The following is a 21,883-nucleotide window of genomic DNA, read 5'->3' on the forward strand; positions in this document are numbered from 1 at the left end:
TCGAGATCGGTGAATTAATCCCTCCTGGTGCTCGGTTTCCACTGGAGATGGCCCGGGATGAGGACGCAGGAAGCAACTCGCTGCTGACTTACCAGCTCGCCAGCAACCCTTCCTTCTCCCTGGCCATGAAGGAGAGCCCTGAAGGAAGCAAGCAGCCGGAATTAGTGCTGGAGAAAGCATTGGACCGGGAGAAGCAGAGCGCCATTGAACTGGTGCTGACAGCAGTGGATAGCGGGGAGCCCGCAAGGTCTGGGTCTGTCGAGGTTCACATAAATGTTACCGACGCCAACGACAACCCACCCGTGTTTAGCAAAAGCCTCTATGAGGCGAGAGTAGCGGAGAATCTGTCAGTGGGGTCTGTGGTGATGCGAGTATGGGCGACAGATGGGGACGCGGGCTCCAATGGTCGAGTCTCTTACTCATTCAGCAACGTTCCAGACAGCATCCGTTCTTTGTTCACTGTGGACAGCAACAGTGGCGAGGTCAGGACGGTGGGTCCCCTCGATTTCGAGGAGAAGAATAAATACATCTTTGGTCTGGAAGCGATGGACGGAGGTGGGTTAACGGCTCACTGCAAGGTTCAAATCGATATCACGGACGAGAACGACAACGCCCCGGAAGTAGCGATTCTGTCGCTGTCGAGTCCCGTGCCCGAGGACGCGCCGACTGGCACTGTAGTAGCCCTTCTGAAAGTACGCGACAGGGACTCGGGGGAGAACGGCCAGGTGTCGTGCGAGCTGTCAGGAGAGGCGCCGCTGTCGATCGTGGCGTCGTCGGGCGGCTCGTACAAGGTGGTGACGGCGGGCGCGCTGGACCGAGAGCAGGCGTCCGAGCACCGCGTGACGGTGGTGGCCCGGGACCGGGGCAGGCCGGCGCTGTGGAGCAGCACGGAGCTGGTGCTGGAGGTGTCCGACGTGAACGACAACGCGCCGGTGTTCGAGGAGGCGGCGTACAGCGCGTACGTGGCGGAGAACAACGCGGCGGGCGCGCTGGTGCTGCGCGTGCAGGCGCGGGACGCGGACGCGGGCGCCAACGGGCGCGTGAGCTACTGGCTGGCGGGCGGCAGCGCGGGCGCGGCGGGCGCGGCGCCGCTCGTGTCGGTGGAGGCGCGGAGCGGCGCGCTGTACGCGCAGCTCTCCTTGGACTACGAGCAGTGCCGCGAGTTCACGCTGGCGGTGCGGGCGCAGGACGGCGGCTCGCCGGCGCGCAGCTCCACGGCCACGGTGCGCGTCTTCGTGCTGGACCGCAACGACAACGCGCCCCGGGTGCTGTGGCCCGTGGCGGCGGCGGCGGCGGGCGAGGCGGCGGCAGGGGCGCCGCCTCCTTTCGAGGTGGTGCCGCGTTCCGCCGAGGCCGGCTACCTGGTGGCCAAGGTGGTGGCGGTGGACGCGGACGCGGGGCGCAACGCGTGGCTGTCCTACGAGCTGGTGCAGGCGTCGGAGCCGGCGCTGTTCCGCGTGGGGCTGCACAGCGGCGAGGTGCGCACGGCGCGGGCCGTGTCCGAGCGGGACGCGGCCAAGCAGCGAGTGGTGGCCGTGGTGAAGGACCACGGGCAGCCGGCGCTGTCGGCCACGGCCACGCTGCACGTGGTGCTGGCCGAGAGCTTGCAGGAGGCGCTGCCGGAGCTGAGCGAGCGGGCGGCGGGCGCCGAGGCGGCGGCGGCGGCGGCCGAGCTGCAGTTCTACCTGGTGCTGGCGCTGGCGCTGCTCTCGGCGCTCTTGGTGCTGAGCGTGGCGCTGGCCGTGCTGGCGCGGCTGCGCCGGGCCGGGCCGCCCGCCGTGCTGCGCTGCCTGGGCGCGCAGCGCTTCTCGGTGGCCGGCGCCGCCTTCCCGGCCGACTTCTGCGAGGGCACCTTGCCCTACTCCTACAACCTGTGCGTGGCGGCGCCGGCCCGCGCCGTGCCCGAGGCCGCTTGGCCGCCGCCGCCGCCGCCGGTGCCCGTCCTGTCGGCGGAGGAGCTTCTGGGCGGCGATTCCTGCGAGAAGCCGAGCCTGAACAGCAACGCCCTCACGGGAGAGCCTCCCGTGAATCCCGATGCACCGCAGGTGTGTAATGCTAAGCTTTTGTTCTCTTATTGAGGCTTTCGTATCATCTTCCTTTCCCCCTCGTTTTCTCGGCATGTTGTCCATGAGAAATCCTCGTTAGCGTCCCCATATAGCCGCGGAAATTTGTGCTCTTTCCTTGGTATTGGCTTCCATTTCAGCCGAGATCTTTTGACTGTAACTCTCTTTTTGACTTGAAGCATTGTTCCCCTGTTTTCTGGGGTTATATTGTTGTGGGAGGCACACACCTGTCTACATGAATTACGGAAATTAATTAAGAAAATGAATTAAAGAAAGGTCTATCCCGCTTCCATGGAAAGCAGGAGGCTAGCAGTAGCACCTGCTTCTTCCTTGGTTACAAAGTGAAATTCAGTGAAAGACGTTTTGTCTTCAAAACTCATGCTCTTTAAATTAAAATGCATTTCCAGCATTGAACTTGTTTTTTTACTGTTTAGGAGACACGCTGATTCTACGTGATGGAATTGGAGAGAAAGAAAATCCACAGAGAAATGATGTTGTAGATATTTTCCTGATTTGATTCAGAAAGTGTGAATTTGAAACTTGTCCATAGCTTTACACAAATCTCTTTATTAATGGTTGAGTTTTTCCGTTTTGTTTGATGGGGGTTTTTTTTGCCTATTGGACTCACAAAGGAAAGGTGTGTAGCATGTTGTGTTCTGCATCCTGAGTGAAAGAAAAGAATGTCCCACGATTTGGGGACGGGAGGATAATGCAATAGTGGGCTGGCTTCCTTTTTATATCCTGGCTGCCAGTTCTCTGGTTTACTCTTCATGATATTTAATTCATACAGAGGTGAAGGTGCAAAAAGGTTTGTTTCAGATATTGAGGTTTAGATTTATTGGAGATGTCGGGGCTTTGGAGAATAGTAGGTTTTTAAACTTCTGATTTTTACAAGGATAGACATCTGAGAGTATCAAGTATCAAGGAGATTAGCCAAATGACAGATCAGGCACTTGAATGAAACTCATTTGTACATTTTTCATGGGTCAGCAGAGTTTCAATTAGGCAGCTATACTTTTCTTCTACCGTTCTACAAACTTTCCTTGGTAATGTTGTACCAATCTGATTAAAAAATCCTTTTCCTGATATACTGTCTTAGTACACTTCAATGCTTTGCAGGTTGATTCTTGATAAATTCTTTTTCTTGTGGCTATACAATTACTTGATGCGGTGTAAATATTAAGGAAACACTAAATTTAACAGACGATCTTGATTCCGTCAAGTTTTCCTTTGAGAATATTAGCTACATCTTTATTTCTACCTGTAACAATCGTATGACAATTAGGTCCCTGACTTCAAGAAGCGCGCAATTGTTCTCGTCCCGCTTATGTTAATGAGCCTGATGGCTGAGGCTATCGGTGTGTGTGGGCGTGTATCTAATGTTTTCAACCTCGGACCCCGTTGCTGAAGAGGTTTTTGAACAAAGAGGGTAAAACTAATGGTAATCTAGAACTTGAAATGGGGAAAAATATGCTCTAATATAAATAAATTGCCGTTAGTAAGTTATTAGTACCTCCTGCGACTGAAACAGCACGCCCACGGAATTCCTCGACATTCCTCCCGATGGTGATCCCCTGAAAGACCAAACCCAGACCGGCTGGAGAAAAGGCGGTGCAGGAGGTCACCGCTGCACGGGAAATTGTCTCCGTGGCAAATGTCCATTCCCCGCGAGCTGCCCGCGGGCAGAGCGGGCAGAGCTCGGCGGCGCTCGGTGCCTGCAGTGCCGGGAGGAGGCTGCGGGCGCCGCTGCTGACCGAGAGGAGCGAGAGGAGCTCGGAGCGCCGCAGCCCCGCCCGCTGCGGATCCGCTCCATCGCTCGCTCGCCGGATTCGTGGCCCGGCGGGAGGACGGTCAGTGATCATTCCCGCGGTACGGAACCGTGCTGCAGCGAGCGGAGGGACTGCCGGCGGCGGAGCGGCCGGGGCAGCGAGCTGGGGAAGGACAGTGAGGCAGATCGGCGGTCTGCGGTGGGGCGCTGCTCGGGGTGTTGGCGTACCACTGCGGAGATGTGCGCGGCGGGGAGGCGCTGGGGCCGGCGGCAGCGAGCTCTGCTCTGGGCCGTGCTGCTGGCAGCGTGGGAGGCGGCGTGGGGGCAGCTGCGCTACTCCGTGCCCGAGGAGATGCCCAAGGGCTCGTTCGTGGGCGACGTGGCCAAGGACCTGGGGCTGCGGCTGCAGGAGCTCAGCGTTCGCGGCGTCCGTGTGGTCTCCGAAGGTAGGACGCAGTATTTCGCTGTGCACGGGAAGACGGGACATTTAGTGACGGCAGAGAGGATCGACAGAGAGCAGCTGTGCGAACGTGTACAGCAATGCGTTCTGCGATGTGAGCTGATAGTGGAGGGGGAAATGAAGTTTTATGAAATAGAAGTGGAAATCACAGACATTAACGACAACGCTCCGAGTTTTAAGAAAATTGAGCTGGAAGAGAGAATAAGTGAGACAACAGCCCCGGGGTCGCGGTTTCCCTTACCGGAGGGTTACGACCCCGATTTTGAACGGAATTCCCTGCAGAGCTACGAGCTGAGCGGCGACGAGCACTTCTCGCTGGCCATGCAGGCGGGCCCCGGCGGCGATCAGCGTCCCGAGCTGGTGCTGGCGAAGGCGCTGGACCGGGAGGAGGCGGCGTTTCACGAGCTGGTGCTGAGGGCGATGGACGGCGGCGATCCGGCACGGACGGGCACGGCTCGGATCCGTGTGACGGTGCTGGACGCAAACGACAACGCGCCCGTGTTCAGCCAGGCGGAGTACACGGTGCGTGTGCCCGAGGACGTGCCCGTGGGCTCTGTCCTTGTCACTGTCACAGCCACGGACGCCGATGAAGGGCTGTACGGGCACGTGACATACTCATTTAAGAAAATCACAGAGAAAGCCTCGAAAATATTCTACTTAGACTCAGAGACTGGAGCGATCACGCTACTGCAAAGCATGGACTATGAAGACGGCGACTCTTACGACCTGGAGGTGCAGGCACGGGATGATGGTGGCCTGTCTGACACGACAAAAGTCCAGATCACTGTCACAGACATAAACGATAACGCCCCCGAGATTTCGGTGAGGTCAGCACTCAGTGAGATTTCTGAAGATGCCCCGTCGGGGACCGTGGTAGCCTTGTTGCACATTCAGGACCGTGACTCGGGGACTAATAGCGAATTGCGCTGCTCGCTGGACGGGGATGTCCCATTCCGGCTGCAGAGCTCTCACGGCAGCTACTACCGTGTGGTGACAGCGAGAGAGCTGGACCGAGAGCAGGTGTCGGAGTACAACGTGACGGTGCGAGCGGCCGACGGCGGGTCGCCGGCGCTGCAGAGCAGCGCGGTGCTGGCGCTGCGGGTGCTGGACGTGAACGACAACGCGCCGGTGTTCGCGGAGGAGCGCTACAGCGCGCGGCTGGCGGAGAACAACGCGGCGGGCGCGCTGGTGCTGAGGGTGCGCGCCACGGACGCGGACTGGGGGCAGAACGCGCGCGTGCGCTACCGGCTGGCGGAGGGGCGGGTGCGGGGCGCGCCGCTGTCGTCGTTCGTGTCGGTGCAGGCGGAGACGGGCGCGCTGTACGCGCTGCGCTCCTTCGACTACGAGCAGCTGCGCGAGCTGCAGCTGTGGGTGCGTGCGGAGGACGGCGGCGCGCCGGCGCTGGGCAGCAACGTGTCGGTGCGGCTGCAGATCGTGGACGAGAACGACAACGCGCCGCAGGTGCTGTACCCGCCGGCGGCGGCAGCTCTGGGCTCGGGCGCCGCGTGGTCGGGCGTGGAGCTGGCGCCGCGCTGGTCGGAGGCCGGCGCGCTGGTGGCCAAGGTGGTGGCGGTGGACGCGGACGCGGGGCAGAACGCGTGGCTGTCCTACGAGCTGGCCAAGGCCACGGAGCCGGGGCTGTTCCGCGTGGGGCTGCACAGCGGCGAGGTGCGCACGGCGCGCTCGCCGCTGGCCCGCGACGCGGCGCGCCACAGCCTGGTGGTGCTGGTGAAGGACCACGGGCGGCCGGCGCTGTCGGCCACGGCCACGCTGAGCGTGGTGCTGGCCGAGAGCGTGGCCGAGCTGCTGGCCGAGCTGGGCAGCGCGGCCGACGAGGCGGCGGCGCCGGGCGAGCCGGCCGCCAGCCTGACGCGCTGGCTCGTGCTGGCCGTGGCCGCCGTGTCGTGCCTCTTCGTGGCCTTCCTGCTGCTGCTGCTGGCGCTGCGCCTGCGGCGCTGGCGCCGCCAGCAGCTGCTGCCGGCGGACAGCGGCGCCCTGCGCGGCGTGCCCGTGTCGCACTTCGTGGGCATCGACGGCGTGCGCGCCTTCCTCCAGTCCTACTCGCACGAGGTGTCGCTCACGGCCGACTCGCGCAAGAGCCAGCTGCGCTTCTCGGCCGGCAGCTGCTGCGACACCCTCCCGGCCCGGCCGCCGCCCGACGAGCCCGCGCCGCTGCTCGGGGACCAGGATCCCGCCGGCGCCCTCCCCGCCGATCCCGCCCCACCCTCGGTGAGTTTCGGTCTCCAGATTTTTTCCACGACTCTTCTCCTATTGCTCCCCTGCCCTTTCCGCGCCTTGTTGTCTGGCTTCCATCGTGCATTTTACTTAAAAGCACGGTAAAGTTTCCTTCAGTGAAGTTCTGAATGCTTGATCCGTTGCCGTTGTCATGTGAACATTGAGTGTGTCCTCATCCTTCCAGTCGGTGAAGAAGGAAGGAGGGAGAAGGCTGCTGCTGGCAGGGTGTTCATTAAGTCGGAGGTTCCTGTGTTGATCAGATTCCAGGTGTTGTTCCCCTATGTCAGCTGTGCTCTGTAGAATCTGTGTTGCTGCTTGCATTAGATCTGGTGAAGAGATGTATTAGGTTATTAAGAAATACAACTTTTTAGGAGGTTAACATATCTTCCTAAGAGCACACATCTTTTTATAGGTTGAATGTTTTTTGAACAAGATGCTGATGGCTTTTTGTGGAACCTCTCTGTGCATTGTTCTCAGTCTTTATCACTGTCCCTGATACATAGTGGAGGTCAGCAGGAAGTGTTTGTGTCATCCATACTTTGATCTTTGTCCTCAGCAAAGGATTGGACCGGTCCACAAGTGGTTCTTGATGATGTAATTCTGCTTGTTACGAAGATGAAGGATCCTCTTGCAGTCGTGATTCTTTTGAAAAGCCTGTAGGTGTTGCATGTGGAGGAGGAAATGGCAGAGTTGCTTTGTTTTTTTCTTATTTTTAATATAGAGTCATATCAGATGGAGTTGGATGAGCCTTGGCTAGAAAATATTTAGCATGTCAAGAGAATTGCCTGGATGGGAAGGGAGAGATTCAAGGTGCAGTGGGAGGTACAAAGTGGACATAATTCCCCCTCGGCTGAAACACATTGACTCAGTGTACCTTGGAAGACGGCCTGACTTTTATTTGAGACCTATGAAGTCTCTTCACAGGACTTCAGCCCGCAGGCAAATGCAGCTTCCAGAGCACAGAGATGTACAGATAGCTGTGTGGAATTGGTGGTGGGAAGAAGGATGGTCTGGGGAACTGGGCCTCTGCTGTCACATGTTTTAAAGATATGTGGGTGAAAGGACACCATGGATGGTGTGAAGGGTTGGAAATGTGAGTGCTGTGAGCCGTGCATGAATGTGTGCTGAAAGACTCAAGGGAATGTTTTCCCTCATTCCCAGACCGGTTCCTATCTCTAGGATGAATCAATGTGTGGTTCTTCTTCCTAAATTAATTGTCTAGAAGATGTGTATTCCAGCTGCATGGAGAATTCTGGGAACTTTTTGCTATAGTGTTTGCATGTCATCATAATTGTGTCACTTCTATGCCTAATTTTCTACTTGTGACAGATGCCACATGGGAAGTGCAAGCTGTGTATTCAGTGCCTCTAAACAAGGTTGTTTATTATCTACTCTGAGTTACATAACAGAGAAGAGAGTTGTGAGCTCTTCAATTCTGCTGGTGTTAACTTTGTCTCCTTCTTCTGATGATCTGAAAATGGTTCTTTCATGTTTATAGGTGTAAGGACAGAGACTTCTATCGACATGTTTCTTGAAAATATCTCTGTAATAAATGCTTTTTCTTGTCCCATGGCTAGGGTGGGAAGTCAAATATTATCCATAGTAAGGAGATACTGTCTGAGCAACTTTCCTCTTGGGGGAGTCTCTCTAAATTCTGCAGATGTGTGCTAAGCATGGGAGCAGTGTAGGATTAGGTGGAAGTTTTGGGGGTGAGTGGTGTATGAGGAGGTCCTGGTGGAGACATGGCATGGGTTTTGTTGATCCTCAGGGCTATTTGTGGTGTTCTGAAATGAGCCAGGAGGAGTCTTATGGTGCTCAATGCTGTGGTTTGGACTGCAATGGCCTAGTTTGGGTTCCATATTGCTTTTCATCTTGTGAGGAGTCCATGTGCTGAGGAATGGTGATGTCACCTTTGAGGGGATACGTGGATGTGTGGGTCTTTGACAGAGCTGGTAAAAATATATGGCATATATAGCATTTTCTACTTGTTGAAATAATTGGATGGTACCCAGTAATGTAAGTTGTGATGCCTGGGATCTGAGGAGCTGTGCACACAACCTCTATTCTAATGATGTCTGCATGCAAAATTTACTTCCATGTTATGTTTGGACCGAGAGCAGAAGTCTGTCTGTCCAGACACAGGGCCGGTGCTGGAGTTCACAGGGACTTGGTTCAAAATGAATGAATTAATCGTGTCCAGTTCTGTTTGTCCTCGCAGTCAGCTGAGGCCCAGGTTTGTGTTTCCAAGCTTTTCCTTTCTCTTACTGTGCCAGGAATTGACAGTCTGGGCCAATGTAGTGAGCTCCTGTGTGAGGCCTCCTGTGTATTAGTTACAGTCCAGTTTGCTGTGTTGTGTAGGGACTGCAAATGACCCAATCTGCAATGTGAAACCATGGTTGATTCTCTTCTGGTGTTTCCCATTCCTGGCTGGGTTCATGAAGATTTTTAGTCTGTTTGGTTTGGTTTGGGTTACTTGTTTTTTTGTTTGTACTTTGGTCAAGGAGTAAAGCTGATGCTCATTGTGCCTGGCAATCCTGCAAACTCCAAAACATAAAATTATCCAGCATGGAGTGTATCTCTGATCCATCCCATGCAGCTGTACAAGTATTCAGATAATCCTAAAAACAGAGAACAAGAGAATGATTTGTGTTGCAAAGGTCCTTAATGATTCTCTGGTTCAGCCTCCTCTGCCATGGGCAGGGACATCTTCCAGCAGGGCAGGTTGCTCAGAGCCCCACCCAGCCTGACCTTGAATATTTCATTCAAGAAACACAACTTCATAAATGGATGTTTCCCCAAGGTGCTGGTTTTCTCTGTCACCAACATGGAACCAAAATTTTGGTGTATGTTGATGTTGGAACTAAAGGCTGTGAATGCAGCGTGAGGAGAGTGAGAGCTCAGTTCTGTGCCAGGAAAATCAATGACTCAGTGTGGGTTTGGTTGGGAAATGATTTGATTTCATGCTTGGTGCCAAAGGCAGTGCCATTGCTGTTCTGCTCCTGGTTTCTCTGTCATGAAAGACAATGACAGTCCTCCAACAATAACACTTTCCATGGTAACTGCTCCTGTAGAACCTTAATTCTTGTCTAGAACTGCCAATGAATCCTCTGTGAAACCTCCACTATCTGTCTGTAGCTCAATGCCATAATTTGATACAGAGTTTCCTCAGAGTTGTAATTTCCCTTTCTTTCAGGCCTTTGTTTCTAGGAAGGTTGCAGCTCATTTTCACAATTCTGGTCAGTACTTTTAAATATCAAACAGTGACTGATATATTTCAGCACATCCTTACTTCAGCCACTGAAGACTGAACGGTGTGTGGGGAATAGGAGGCTGAAGGAATAAGAGAATCTGTTGTAATTTGTCAGCAGATTTACCTTGAGAAAGAGGCTGATGAGAAGCTGTTTGAAATGATGGTTTCCTAACTGTGCAAGGTGAGCAGGCCATGCAGTAGAAAAATTTGATGACCTGAGGACAGATTCTTCAAATGAACCCCCCTATCCTGCTGTTCTGTGTGAGTCTTTAGGGTCGAAGTTGCAATTTGAGACCTGAGTGACTTCCAGGTGCCCTCAGGGATGAGTTTTAGGGCCTGCAAGTAAAGTCTAGAAGACTTCACTGTGGGTATCTTTGGCTACTTGTTCTCTTCTATCGCTTCCTTAACTTATCTGATTAATATTTTGGGTTTTTCTGTGGGTTTTTTATTTCAATTTTGTTTTTCTTTGATTTATTCAGTGTGATGTTATATTTTGAATTATCAAGAAGCTATCTTTTATGAGTAATATATGGTGTGATAGTGTCCCATGCTCTTGTCCCAGTAGAAGTCATGAGATATGAGAGAGAATTTGTGTTCTGTTCTTATTGGAAGAAATAGATGTAAATATGACTTCAGTAGATGTTGCATCTCTGTGGAACACAGAATGTGATAAGGACGAAGAGGAGATTCCCTTGAGGCCAATGGTTTGATGAGCCATTCTCCATTGGTGACTGCTGATCTTTTATTGTGGTTGTTTATCATTCCTGTGCTCTAGAATCCTTCAGTTTTTGATCATAATGGTGGTGAGCAGACAATTGTACCTCCCTTGTGGGTGTGGCTGAAGTGCATTATCATCTCCTGATCAATTTGACTCATGAGGAGATGGGCACAAGCAAAACCTTCCAGTGGCATGGCGTGGAAGAAAAAGCAGACAGGGGAGCTCAGTGTGTGAGGCTGGAGAAGACCTCGGTCATTCCCTTGCTTGTCACAGGTCATAGCTAACACCAGCCCGTGCCTGATGGAGTGCTGTGAGATTTGAGTTGCTTCTGTAGAGCAAGGGAGGCCTACAAATTGTTATTGCATCTGTACATTTCCATATGTTTGTAACTCTTGCGGTGTTTGTTGTCATGAGCTTGTGCTCAGCGTGTCTGACCTTATGTGGAAGGTCTCCTCTGTCCCAGCTGCCCGAGTGCAGCTGCAGTTCCCACACACACCTGTGATGTTTCCAGCTATGCAGAGGAAGGGTTTCATGAGCACTCCTGCTGTGCTCACCCAGGAACACTTTGTCTGTGTTGTAAAATGCAGAAGCATGTTGGCTGCAGCTGTCAAAGTGCAGAGCGGCCACCCAGCCCAGCCAAGACTTCCATGAGCAGACCAGGGGCCAGTGGGAGAACGTGTGCAGTGTCCCCCAGGCCATCACCCAGAGGAACATGCTGGGCAATCACCTGGAGGCTGTGAAAGGGCTGAGGAACAGGCTGGAGAGTCACCTCCAAAGAGTCACAGACAGCGGCTCAATGTCCCGGTGGAAAGCAGTGACTTGTGCTGTCCCTGAAGGGTCCTGACTGGGCCCAGTTCTGTTCATGCCTTCATGGACAGTGCATTGAGTGCACCTTCAGCCCATGTGCAGCTGGCACCAATTGGAGCTGATTCCGGGAGGGCAGAGCTGCCACTGAGGGATAGGCTGGAGAAGAGGCACCTTGCAACCATCATGACGTGGAACAAAGTGCAAGGTCCTGCAGCTGTGGTGGGGCAATCCCCAGTTTAAAGGGAGGGTCAGGGATACGGAAGAGCTTTGCAGAGAAGCACTTTGGGTCATTGGTGGGTGATAAGATGGGATGTGAGCTGCCAATGGGCACCTGCTTCTCAAATGGTGTCCTGCACTGCATGACAAATACTCTGTCCAGCAGGTTGAGGGTGGTCCTTGCCCCCTCTAAACTCTCTTTGTGAGAGCGTAGACTGCATGCAGATCTTGGGCTGATATCCCAAAGGGACATGTTAGAGTCCCTAGAAGGATCATGGAAGTGGCCTTAGTGTTTGAATATTTCTGCAATGGAGAAGGACTGAAGGAGGTGAGGTTTTTAAGCATAGAGAAATGATCGCTCTCTGTAGACTTTTGAAAACCTTTCACTCTTTCAATATGTGAATAAACTTATAGGAAAGATTTGGTGAGGTTTTTTTATGAGGGCCAGCGGCCATAATTCAGTAGACTTTTGTTTTTAACGAAAAGAAGGGAGGTTTTGATTAGGAGAAATCTTTTCAATGTGGGTTGTATGGAAATGGAAGATATATCCCACAGAAGTTTTGGATTTGCCTCCAACATTGAAGACTATCTGAAATTTTTCCTGCTCATGGCAGTGTTGTGGATTAAATTACCATTAATAAAAATTTCAAATGGAAAGTGAAAACATTGTTTGGCTCGATGAAGGACTGAGAGTTGCTCTGCATTTTCCATTGTCAGGTGCTCAGATATGGATGAATGAAACAACTCAGATGAAGCAACTTTGATGAGTCAGAAACAAAAAAGTAAATGTCTTTCTCCTATTTTGGCATCGGGGTTGCTTACATTGCTTTAGGCTGGTCTGTAGCTGAAACTAATTTAACCCTGGCAATGAAAACAGAATTTAAGAAAAATATGAAAATGCTCTTGAAGTCTTTCCCATATTATAATTTATTGCTGGTCTAAATGGGCCATGATTTTATTAAGAGGAGCTGAATTCCATTCTTTACTGCCCTGCCATTAATATTTGCTTCTGACAGTTGAAAATTACTCAAAAGAATGCCCTAAAATCACCCGAGATCACATCTGAGAGAGAAAGGCCTTGGTGTCGAATTAAGGAAGAGCTTCAGCGCTGTCTGTCGGCGGTGGCGGCGGAACCCGGGCCCGGTGCCGCCGCCGAGCCCCGCCCAAGCCGGGCCCCCTTGAGCGCGGCCGTCCGGCGGCTGCAGTGGCGCGGCGGCGCCTCCGGGTGCCGCTGTTGGCCGCCGCCGAGCGGCGCTGGAGCCGCCGCCGCCGCCGCCGCAGCGTCCTGCCCCCGCAGGCTGCTCGCTCGCCCGGCGCCGGCCGCAGCGGCAGCGGCACCGCCACCGGCAGCAGCGGCGGCGGCGGCGAGAGGCGGGGAGAGGCGGCCCGAGCGGGCTGGCTGCGCTGCGGCGGCCCCTGCGCTGCGTGGCGAGAGCGGCTGCAAGGGAAGCGGGGCAGCGGCGGGAGGCAGGAGCGCGGCGAGCGCCGGCGGCAGAGAATGGCGGTGAGGCGGCGGCAGAGGCGCGGGCCGGGCGGCGGGCGAGCGCTGCTGGCCGCGGTGCTGCTGTGCGTGTGGGGCCGGGCGGCGGCCGAGCGGCTCCGCTACGCCATCCCCGAGGAGCTGGGCAGAGGCTCGCTCGTGGGGCCGCTGGCGCGGGACCTGGGGCTCAGCGCGGACGAGCTGCCGGCGCGCAAGCTGCGCCTGAGCGAGGAGAAGCAATACTTCACGGTGAGTGAGGAGAACGGGAACCTGTACGTGAACGAGAGGCTGGACCGGGAGGAGATTTGCGGCGAGTCAGCGACCTGCTCTGTCAGCTTCGAGGTGCTGGTGAACAACCCGCTGAACATTTTCCACGTCGACGTGACGATCGAGGACGTGAACGACAATTCACCCGCCTTCACCAAGGCCGTTTTGGACCTCGAGATCGGTGAATGGATCTCTCCTGGTGCTCGTTTTCCCCTGGAGATGGCCCGAGATGAGGACGCAGGAAGCAACTCACTGCTGGCTTACCAGCTCACCAGCAACCCATCGTTCTCACTGTCTATGCAGGATAAGCCAGGTGAAAACAAGCAGCCAGAATTAATACTGGAGAGAGGGTTGGACCGTGAGGTGCAAAGCGCCTTTGAGCTAGTGCTAACGGCAGTGGATGGTGGGGATCCCGCGAGGTCCGGGACTATCCAGGTTCGCATCAACGTGACAGATGCAAATGACAACCCTCCCGTGTTCAGTAAACGCCTCTACGAGGCGCGAGTTGCAGAGAATTTAGCAGTGGAGACAGTAGTGCTGCGGGTACGGGCGACGGATGCTGACGCAGGCTCCAACGGGCGAGTGTCCTACTCCTTTGGGAGCGTCCCGGAAGCCGTCAGGGCATTGTTCGCTATCGACAGTGAGACTGGGGAAATTAGAACAGCGGGTCTCCTCGATTTCGAGGAGAAGAATAAATATATGTTCGGCGTAGAGGGGAGAGACGGCGGCGGGCTCAGCAGTCACTGCGAAGTGCAGATCTACATCACGGATGAGAACGACAACATGCCTGAAATCACGATTCTGTCGCTCTCAAGCCCGGTGCCCGAGGATGCTCCGACAGGCACCGTGGTGGCCCTCCTGAAAGTGCGGGACAGAGACTCCGGCGAGAACGGTCAGGTGTCGTGCGAGCTGTCGGGAGAGGCGCCGCTGTCGATCGTGGCGTCGTCGGGCGGCTCGTACAAGGTGGTGACGGCGGGCGCGCTGGACCGAGAGCAGGCGTCCGAGCACCGCGTGACAGTGGTGGCCCGGGACCGGGGCAGGCCGGCGCTGTGGAGCAGCACGGAGCTGGTGCTGGAGGTGTCGGACGTGAACGACAACGCGCCGGTGTTCGAGGAGGCGGCGTACAGCGCGTACGTGGCAGAGAACAACGCGGCGGGCGCGCTGGTGCTGCGCGTGCAGGCGCGGGACGCGGACGCGGGCGCCAACGGGCGCGTGAGCTACTGGCTGGCGGGCGGCAGCGCGGGCGCGGCGGGCGCGGCGCCGCTCGTGTCGGTGGAGGCGCGGAGCGGCGCGCTGTACGCGCAGCGCTCCTTGGACTACGAGCAGTGCCGCGAGTTCACGCTGGCGGTGCGGGCGCAGGACGGCGGCTCGCCGGCGCGCAGCTCCACGGCCACGGTGCGCGTCTTCGTGCTGGACCGCAACGACAACGTGCCCCGGGTGCTGTGGCCCGTGGCGGCGGCGGCGGGCGAGGCGGCGGCAGGGGCGCCGCCTCCTTTCGAGGTGGTGCCGCGTTCCGCCGAGGCCGGCTACCTGGTGGCCAAGGTGGTGGCGGTGGACGCGGACGCGGGGCGCAACGCGTGGCTGTCCTACGAGCTGGTGCAGGCGTCGGAGCCGGCGCTGTTCCGCGTAGGGCTGCACAGCGGCGAGGTGCGCACGGCGCGGGCCGTGTCCGAGCGGGACGCGGCCAAGCAGCGAGTGGTGGCCGTGGTGAAGGACCACGGGCAGCCGGCGCTGTCGGCCACGGCCACGCTGCACGTGGTGCTGGCCGAGAGCTTGCAGGAGGCGCTGCCGGAGCTGAGCGAGCGGGCGGCGGGCGCCGAGGCGGCGGCGGCGGCGGCCGAGCTGCAGTTCTACCTGGTGCTGGCGCTGGCGCTGCTCTCGGCGCTCTTGGTGCTGAGCGTGGCGCTGGCCGTGCTGGCGCGGCTGCGCCGGGCCGGGCCGCCCGCCGTGCTGCGCTGCCTGGGCGCGCAGCGCTTCTCGGTGGCCGGCGCCGCCTTCCCGGCCGACTTCTGCGAGGGCACCTTGCCCTACTCCTACAACCTGTGCGTGGCGGCGCCGGCCCGCGCCGTGCCCGAGGCCGCTTGGCCGCCGCCGCCGCCGCCGGTGCCCGTCCTGTCGGCGGAGGAGCTTCTGGGCGGCGATTCCTGCGAGAAGCCGAGCCTGAACAGCAACGCCGTAACAGGAGAGCCGCCGGCCGATCTGGACGCAGCTCAGGTCTGTAAAGCGAATTCCTTCCTTCCTTGCCTTTAAATAACGGCGTGCTGGTGCCCGTAAGCTCTTGCCGGTTTTTTTTTCTTTTTTTCCCGGCGTCTCTTAGTGGTTATGTTTTATTCCATGATGCTGTGAAATTATGGCTTCTCGTGTATCTTTTTTGCATCAGGTGTTGCGAAGCGGCAGTTGCTGCCTCATCTGCTTTAAGATTGTTCGGCTCACTGAGAGGTTCTTACCGTTCAACTGTTCTGAAGCACATCGGATTCATGACACATTCTGGTTTATCTGAAAGACTTTATCTTAAAAAATTATGGTATCCTTACTGTTATGTGTTATTAACAAGGGAGGCAGTCTTTATTGTCTAGAATGCGATGTACATGACAGGCTTGTTGTGGAGAGTTTTCCTTCTGAATAATTTTTTGTCGGAGCTAGTGCTTGGACCTTCTGATAGGGGTCCACTCCAAACCCCTTCTTTTGAGGGAAGGCTACCATAGTAATGCTTGCTCTAATGAGTTGGTTTAATTGAGCATTTCCATTTCCGAAAAGCTCTATGTATTGAGTATTAGTTCTGAGTGAGCATTGTTATGCATATATTGAGTAAAACTGTAATTAAAAAGTTGTGATGGGAGAACGGGCAGTAATACAGACTGAATCAGAATACTGTCTGATTTGCTGGTGCAAAATAGCAACGACCTCCCCTGCAGTGCTGCATTTCGTGAACATTTTGAACTTTGTGAACATTGTGACTGCTCATGAGAAGTTTGCCTATTCTTTAACACTATTTGGTCTGCTGAAATACTGTTCGTCAAGCACGACTCGTATAAAAACTAGAATTGGTGGAGGAGTTTGCGCATTTGGATCTATGTAGTAAAACTCATGATACCCCAAACGTCATACTCAGAGACAGTTTCATCTATGTTGTACGATCATGACAGAGACATTTCCCGGGCGGGAGAAATAGCATAATCACAGGAGGCGTGTTACTTCTGTCACGTCGTCATGGGTAGAGGATGGAAACAGAGATCAGCTGGACAAAAGCCGAAGCAGGAGGTCCGCGCTGGACGAAAAGCGACGTTTTCTTTGCGGTTATGTCCCGCCCACGCGAGATGTCCGTGGGCAGCGCTCGGCGGCGCTCGGTGCCTGCAGTGCCGGGAGGAGGCTGCGGGCGCCGCTGCTGACCGAGAGGAGCGAGAGGAGCTCGGAGCGCCGCAGCCCCGCCCGCTGCGGATCCGCTCGATCGCTCGCTCGATCGCTATCAGTCTCGGCGGCGGGCGGTCTGCGAACGTCCCCGCGGTGCGGAGCCGTTCTGCAGAGAGGCAGAAAGGCCGGCGACAGCACCCGGGAGCGGCGAGTGGAACGGCTGTGCTGGGGAGCCGCTGCGGAGATGTGCAGGGCGGGGAGGCGCTGGGGCCGGCGGCAGCGAGCTCTGCTCTGGGCTGTGCTGCTGGCAGCGTGGGAGGCGGCGTGGGGGCAGCTGCGCTACTCCGTGCCCGAGGAGATGCCCAAGGGCTCGTTCGTGGGCGACGTGTCCAAGGACCTGGGGCTGCAATTGTCGGCGCTCCGAGATAGTGGAGTCCGGATTGTCTCTGAAGGTAGGACGCAGTATTTTGCTTTGCATGGGAAGACGGGACATTTAGTGACGGCGGAGAGGATCGACAGAGAGCAGCTGTGCCGGCTGGTGGAGAAATGCGTGCTGCGCTGTGAGCTCATAGTGGAGGGACAGATGCAGGTTTATGGGATCCAAGTGGAAATCACGGACATTAATGACAACTCTCCGAACTTTCAAGAGGCAGAAACAGAGCTGAGATTGAGCGAGATGTCAGCTCAAGGGTCGTGCTTTCCTCTGCCCGACGCTCATGACCCCGATATGGGCCGGAATTCCCTGCAGAGCTACGAGCTGAGTGGCGACGAGCACTTCTCGCTGGCCGTGCAGGCGGGCCCCGGCGGCGATCAGCGTCCCGAGCTGGTGCTGGCGAAGGCGCTGGACCGGGAGGAGGCGGCGTTTCACGAGCTGGTGCTGAGGGCGATGGACGGCGGCGATCCGGCACGGACGGGCACGGCTCGGATCCGCGTGACGGTGCTGGACGCGAACGACAACGCGCCCGTGTTCAGCCAGGCGGAGTACACGGTGCGTGTGCCCGAGGACGTGCCCGTGGGATCCGTCCTCCTCACTGTCACAGCCACGGATACCGACGAAGGGCTGAATGGTGATGTGAAATACTCGTTGAAAAAAGTGTCTGACATGGCATCGGGTATATTCCATCTGGACTCTGAGTCGGGAGCTATTACTCTGTTGCGGAGCCTGGACTTCGAGGAAGGCAACTCTTACGAACTGGAGGTGCAGGCATGGGACGGGGGAAGCCTTTTCGACACTGCCAAAGTCACGATTACTGTCACAGACATAAACGATAACGCCCCCGAGATTTCGGTGAGGTCGGCACTCAGTGAGATTTCCGAGGACACACCGTCGGGGACGGTGGTCGCCCTACTTCACGTGCAGGACCGGGACTCGGGGGTGAATGGAGAGATACGGTGCTCGCTTGATGGGGGCGTCCCCTTCCGGTTGGAGAAATCTTTTGATGACTACTACCGTGTGGTGACAGCGAGAGAGCTGGACCGGGAGCAGGTGTCGGAGTACAATGTGACGGTGCGGGCGGCCGACGGCGGGTCGCCGGCGCTGCAGAGCAGCGCGGTGCTGGCGCTGCGGGTGCTGGACGTGAACGACAACGCGCCGGTGTTCGCGGAGGAGCGCTACAGCGCGCGGCTGGCGGAGAACAACGCGGCGGGCGCGCTGGTGCTGAGGGTGCGCGCCACGGACGCGGACTGGGGGCAGAACGCGCGCGTGCGCTACCGGCTGGCGGAGGGGCGGGTGCGGGGCGCGCCGCTGTCGTCGTTCGTGTCGGTGCAGGCGGAGACGGGCGCGCTGTACGCGCTGCGCTCCTTCGACTACGAGCAGCTGCGCGAGCTGCAGCTGTGGGTGCGTGCGGAGGACGGCGGCGCGCCGGCGCTGGGCAGCAACGTGTCGGTGCGGCTGCAGATCGTGGACGAGAACGACAACGCGCCGCAGGTGCTGTACCCGCCGGCGGCGGCAGCTCTGGGCTCGGGCGCCGCGTGGTCGGGCGTGGAGCTGGCGCCGCGCTGGTCGGAGGCCGGCGCGCTGGTGGCCAAGGTGGTGGCGGTGGACGCGGACGCGGGGCAGAACGCGTGGCTGTCCTACGAGCTGGCCAAGGCCACGGAGCCGGGGCTGTTCCGCGTGGGGCTGCACAGCGGCGAGGTGCGCACGGCGCGCTCGCCGCTGGCCCGCGACGCGGCGCGCCACAGCCTGGTGGTGCTGGTGAAGGACCACGGGCGGCCGGCGCTGTCGGCCACGGCCACGCTGAGCGTGGTGCTGGCCGAGAGCGTGGCCGAGCTGCTGGCCGAGCTGGGCAGCGCGGCCGACGAGGCGGCGGCGCCGGGCGAGCCGGCCGCCAGCCTGACGCGCTGGCTCGTGCTGGCCGTGGCCGCCGTGTCGTGCCTCTTCGTGGCCTTCCTGCTGCTGCTGCTGGCGCTGCGCCTGCGGCGCTGGCGCCGCCAGCAGCTGCTGCCGGCGGACAGCGGCGCCCTGCGCGGCGTGCCCGTGTCGCACTTCGTGGGCATCGACGGCGTGCGCGCCTTCCTCCAGTCCTACTCGCACGAGGTGTCGCTCACGGCCGACTCGCGCAAGAGCCAGCTGCGCTTCTCGGCCGGCAGCTGCTGCGACACCCTCCCGGCCCGGCCGCCGCCCGACGAGCCCGCGCCGCTGCTCGGGGACCAGGATCCTGCCGGCGCCCTCCCCGCCGATCCCGCCCCACCCTCGGTGAGTTTCGGGTCGAATTCTTTCCGTGGCGCTTCCTCCTGCTGCGTGCCTGTACTTTCCCCCCTCTGGTCTCTGTCCTGAATTGGGAAATTTTGTGATAAGTAAGGCATAGTTTCCGTGAGCTATGTGCTGGTGCCTCTTGCTGTGGGGTGGTGGACGTAGGAGTTCGATCTCACTGTTACGGTTGATGAGCCTTTGAGGAGAATTCGAGCTCTTCTCTGCTGCAGATTCTCTGTTTGAGATCTTAGTTTTGCGAGTGCAGGTTGTGGAATTCCGGTGATCTCGCCAGTATTCGGTCTTCTATTGTATTGTATTACATGGTAAAGAAGTGGCAGTTTGCATTGTTGTCAGTATCAGCTGTGTTCTTGACAGCACTCGTGCTTGAGCCGAGTGACAGAACATTTGTATTCCCGTCTAGAAATTTTGAATTTGTGATAGTATTTTTAGTTTTGTACACAATCTTGTGGCTTTTGTTTTTCTTTCACCCGTTCCCCCCGCATAATTGTTTGCTTGTTATATTTTAAAAGTTATTTATTGTCGTTTAAATCAGTCTGAACTACACTGTAGTATGAATTTTTAACAGCAGCAGTTTTTTCATGTCTGTCTTTGGTATACTTAATTATCACTCTCCCCATACTCCTTTTCTTTAAATAGTTTTTAGGATAAATGTAAACCATTGTTTGTAATTGAAGGTGGACCCGTGTTTGTCTGCTTTGTTTTGGGTTTGTTACATTTCTGACTCTTGAAAGGGTGTTCCTCATCCAGTAGTTGCAGCAATGTCAATTTTGTGTAGCATTCTGTTTTTTTCCAGGAGACCATTTCCAGGCATTTTTTGCATTTGCTTGTGGGGATTTCTTTGGTTGAGTAAAAAGTGAGCTTCACACTCGGGAGTGAGTAGAGATGGTGGAAGAGTAGTGCATTTGCTTTTTGCTAATGCTGTTAAATCGAAATTATATATGTTAGTACTGGTTTGTCACCTTGGTAGTGCATCATCACTGTGCTCCTGCAAAGATGGAGTTGAAGAACTGGACGTTCCCAGGCAGAAGGTTCAGATTAGAGACCATATGCCTCTTTTTATGCCTTCAAACTATGGGTGAACATCTAGAAATTAGAGCGTAATGTCGAGATTTCTGCTTAGATGCATTACAGGTGGCACAGCACTGCAAGGAAAGTCGAGATACACTTGTGTAAAGGGTTGTTCATTTGTGCTTTTTATGATGCCTTATATCTTGTTTTGTATCGTTCTCTGTTGCGCTTGATCTTTCCATGCCAAGTGTTTAAAATGGATGCAATGTAGAAGGAAGAGTGTTATGTACATTTTTAATGCATCACTGGTTAGAAATGTTGTTTTTTTCTTTCTGCGCTTCTTACCAGCCGGTGAGCACAATCCAGAGTTACTGCACCTGAAGTGATTTTGTGAGAATGATCTGATTGTCTGTGAGAAGCTTCTTGTGCCAAACAAGTTGATTTCCAAAGGATTGTTGCTGTTCTAAGGGAAATTTTTGTCTATTCTACTCTTCGCCATTGTGCCTTTTTCAGAGAGATGGTGCTGTAGCCGAGGGTGTAGCAACAGTAGGTCCTGATGTGCCAAAGTTCATTTGCCAATGTTCATTTCTTGATCACAGTGTTGCTCACAGGTTTGACTCTTAGACATACACAGGTATTTTCATTGTGAACTGTTTATTGGTTGAAGGTTGTTCCAAAAGTCAGTTGTCTGTTTTTGTATTTATCACAGTTGTCATACAACACAAAGTTTTCAATTAACATTAATTATTTGAAAGCTTGAAAGCAGTGTCTAATTTATGGAATACAACAAAGGGTGAGGGAGGGCAAGATTCTACTTAAGTACTTTCTCAGTATTCTCTCTCTGAAGCTAGAGTGTGGCTGCTTCTTGTTGCAGAGGAAGAGCCTGTTCTCACAGCAATGCTGAGGCCAATTATCATTTCCTAATAACTGTTATGGAAGAAGAGATAAAAACAGTGTCTTGTAGTTTCTATCTTGGTATTTTTTGAGACAGTGGCAAGAGTGGTGTAAGTGGGAACCGAGTTATCACCAGGACCCTGTGAATGAGCACAGTAAGAATTCATGGAGTTATTTCTTGAGCAATAGGAGTGTTGTGAAAACCTCCTGTACCCGTAGTTTCCCAAAACCTGGTTTGGGTAGCATTTGGAATGATTCAGCTGATCATAACATGCCCTGCTCTCTACAAGGTCAGGAAACAAGAGCTGTTGATTTGTGGAGAGTCTTGTATTTCATGATTTCCTTTGGTTGTTGCAGGGAGGTGGTGTCAGCACAAACAGGCATCGAGGTGGATCAAGTGTTTTATCATTTCTTTTTTCAGACCATCCCACTCCCGGAGCATTCAGTGTCTTGTTGTGGCAAAGGACACATCACTGTGTTTGAGCCATGGGCAAACTGCCTTCTCTAGTTGTGCCTTTCTGAGATTCCTTTTCTGAGGTTTTTTTTTTTGTTGTTGTTGTTGTCTTTTTGTCTCGAAGTCTCTGTCCTGGGGAAGGTAGCTGACGTGTCATATATGCCTCAGGCATCACCACAGAGGAGTATTAACATTCATT

General features: G+C 55.5%; 1 protein-coding gene and 2 pseudogenes across 2 annotated transcripts in view; all 3 read left to right on the top strand.

Annotated features, from left to right (window-relative positions):
• LOC144247134 (protocadherin gamma-B1 pseudogene) overlaps window positions 1–2,587 on the top strand; it is a 3,875-nt pseudogene extending 1,288 nt beyond the window's left edge.
• Window positions 1–21,883, top strand: part of LOC110481538 (protocadherin gamma-C5) — an 81,452-nt gene that overhangs the window by 36,145 nt on the left and 23,424 nt on the right. The gene's annotated exons all lie outside the window — the stretch shown is intronic.
• LOC110483667 (protocadherin gamma-A6 pseudogene) lies at window positions 3,658–8,420 on the top strand (annotated as a pseudogene).

Source organism: Lonchura striata, chromosome 15 (assembly GCF_046129695.1).
Source record: "Lonchura striata isolate bLonStr1 chromosome 15, bLonStr1.mat, whole genome shotgun sequence".
NCBI classification, from domain to species: Eukaryota; Metazoa; Chordata; class Aves; order Passeriformes; family Estrildidae; genus Lonchura; species Lonchura striata.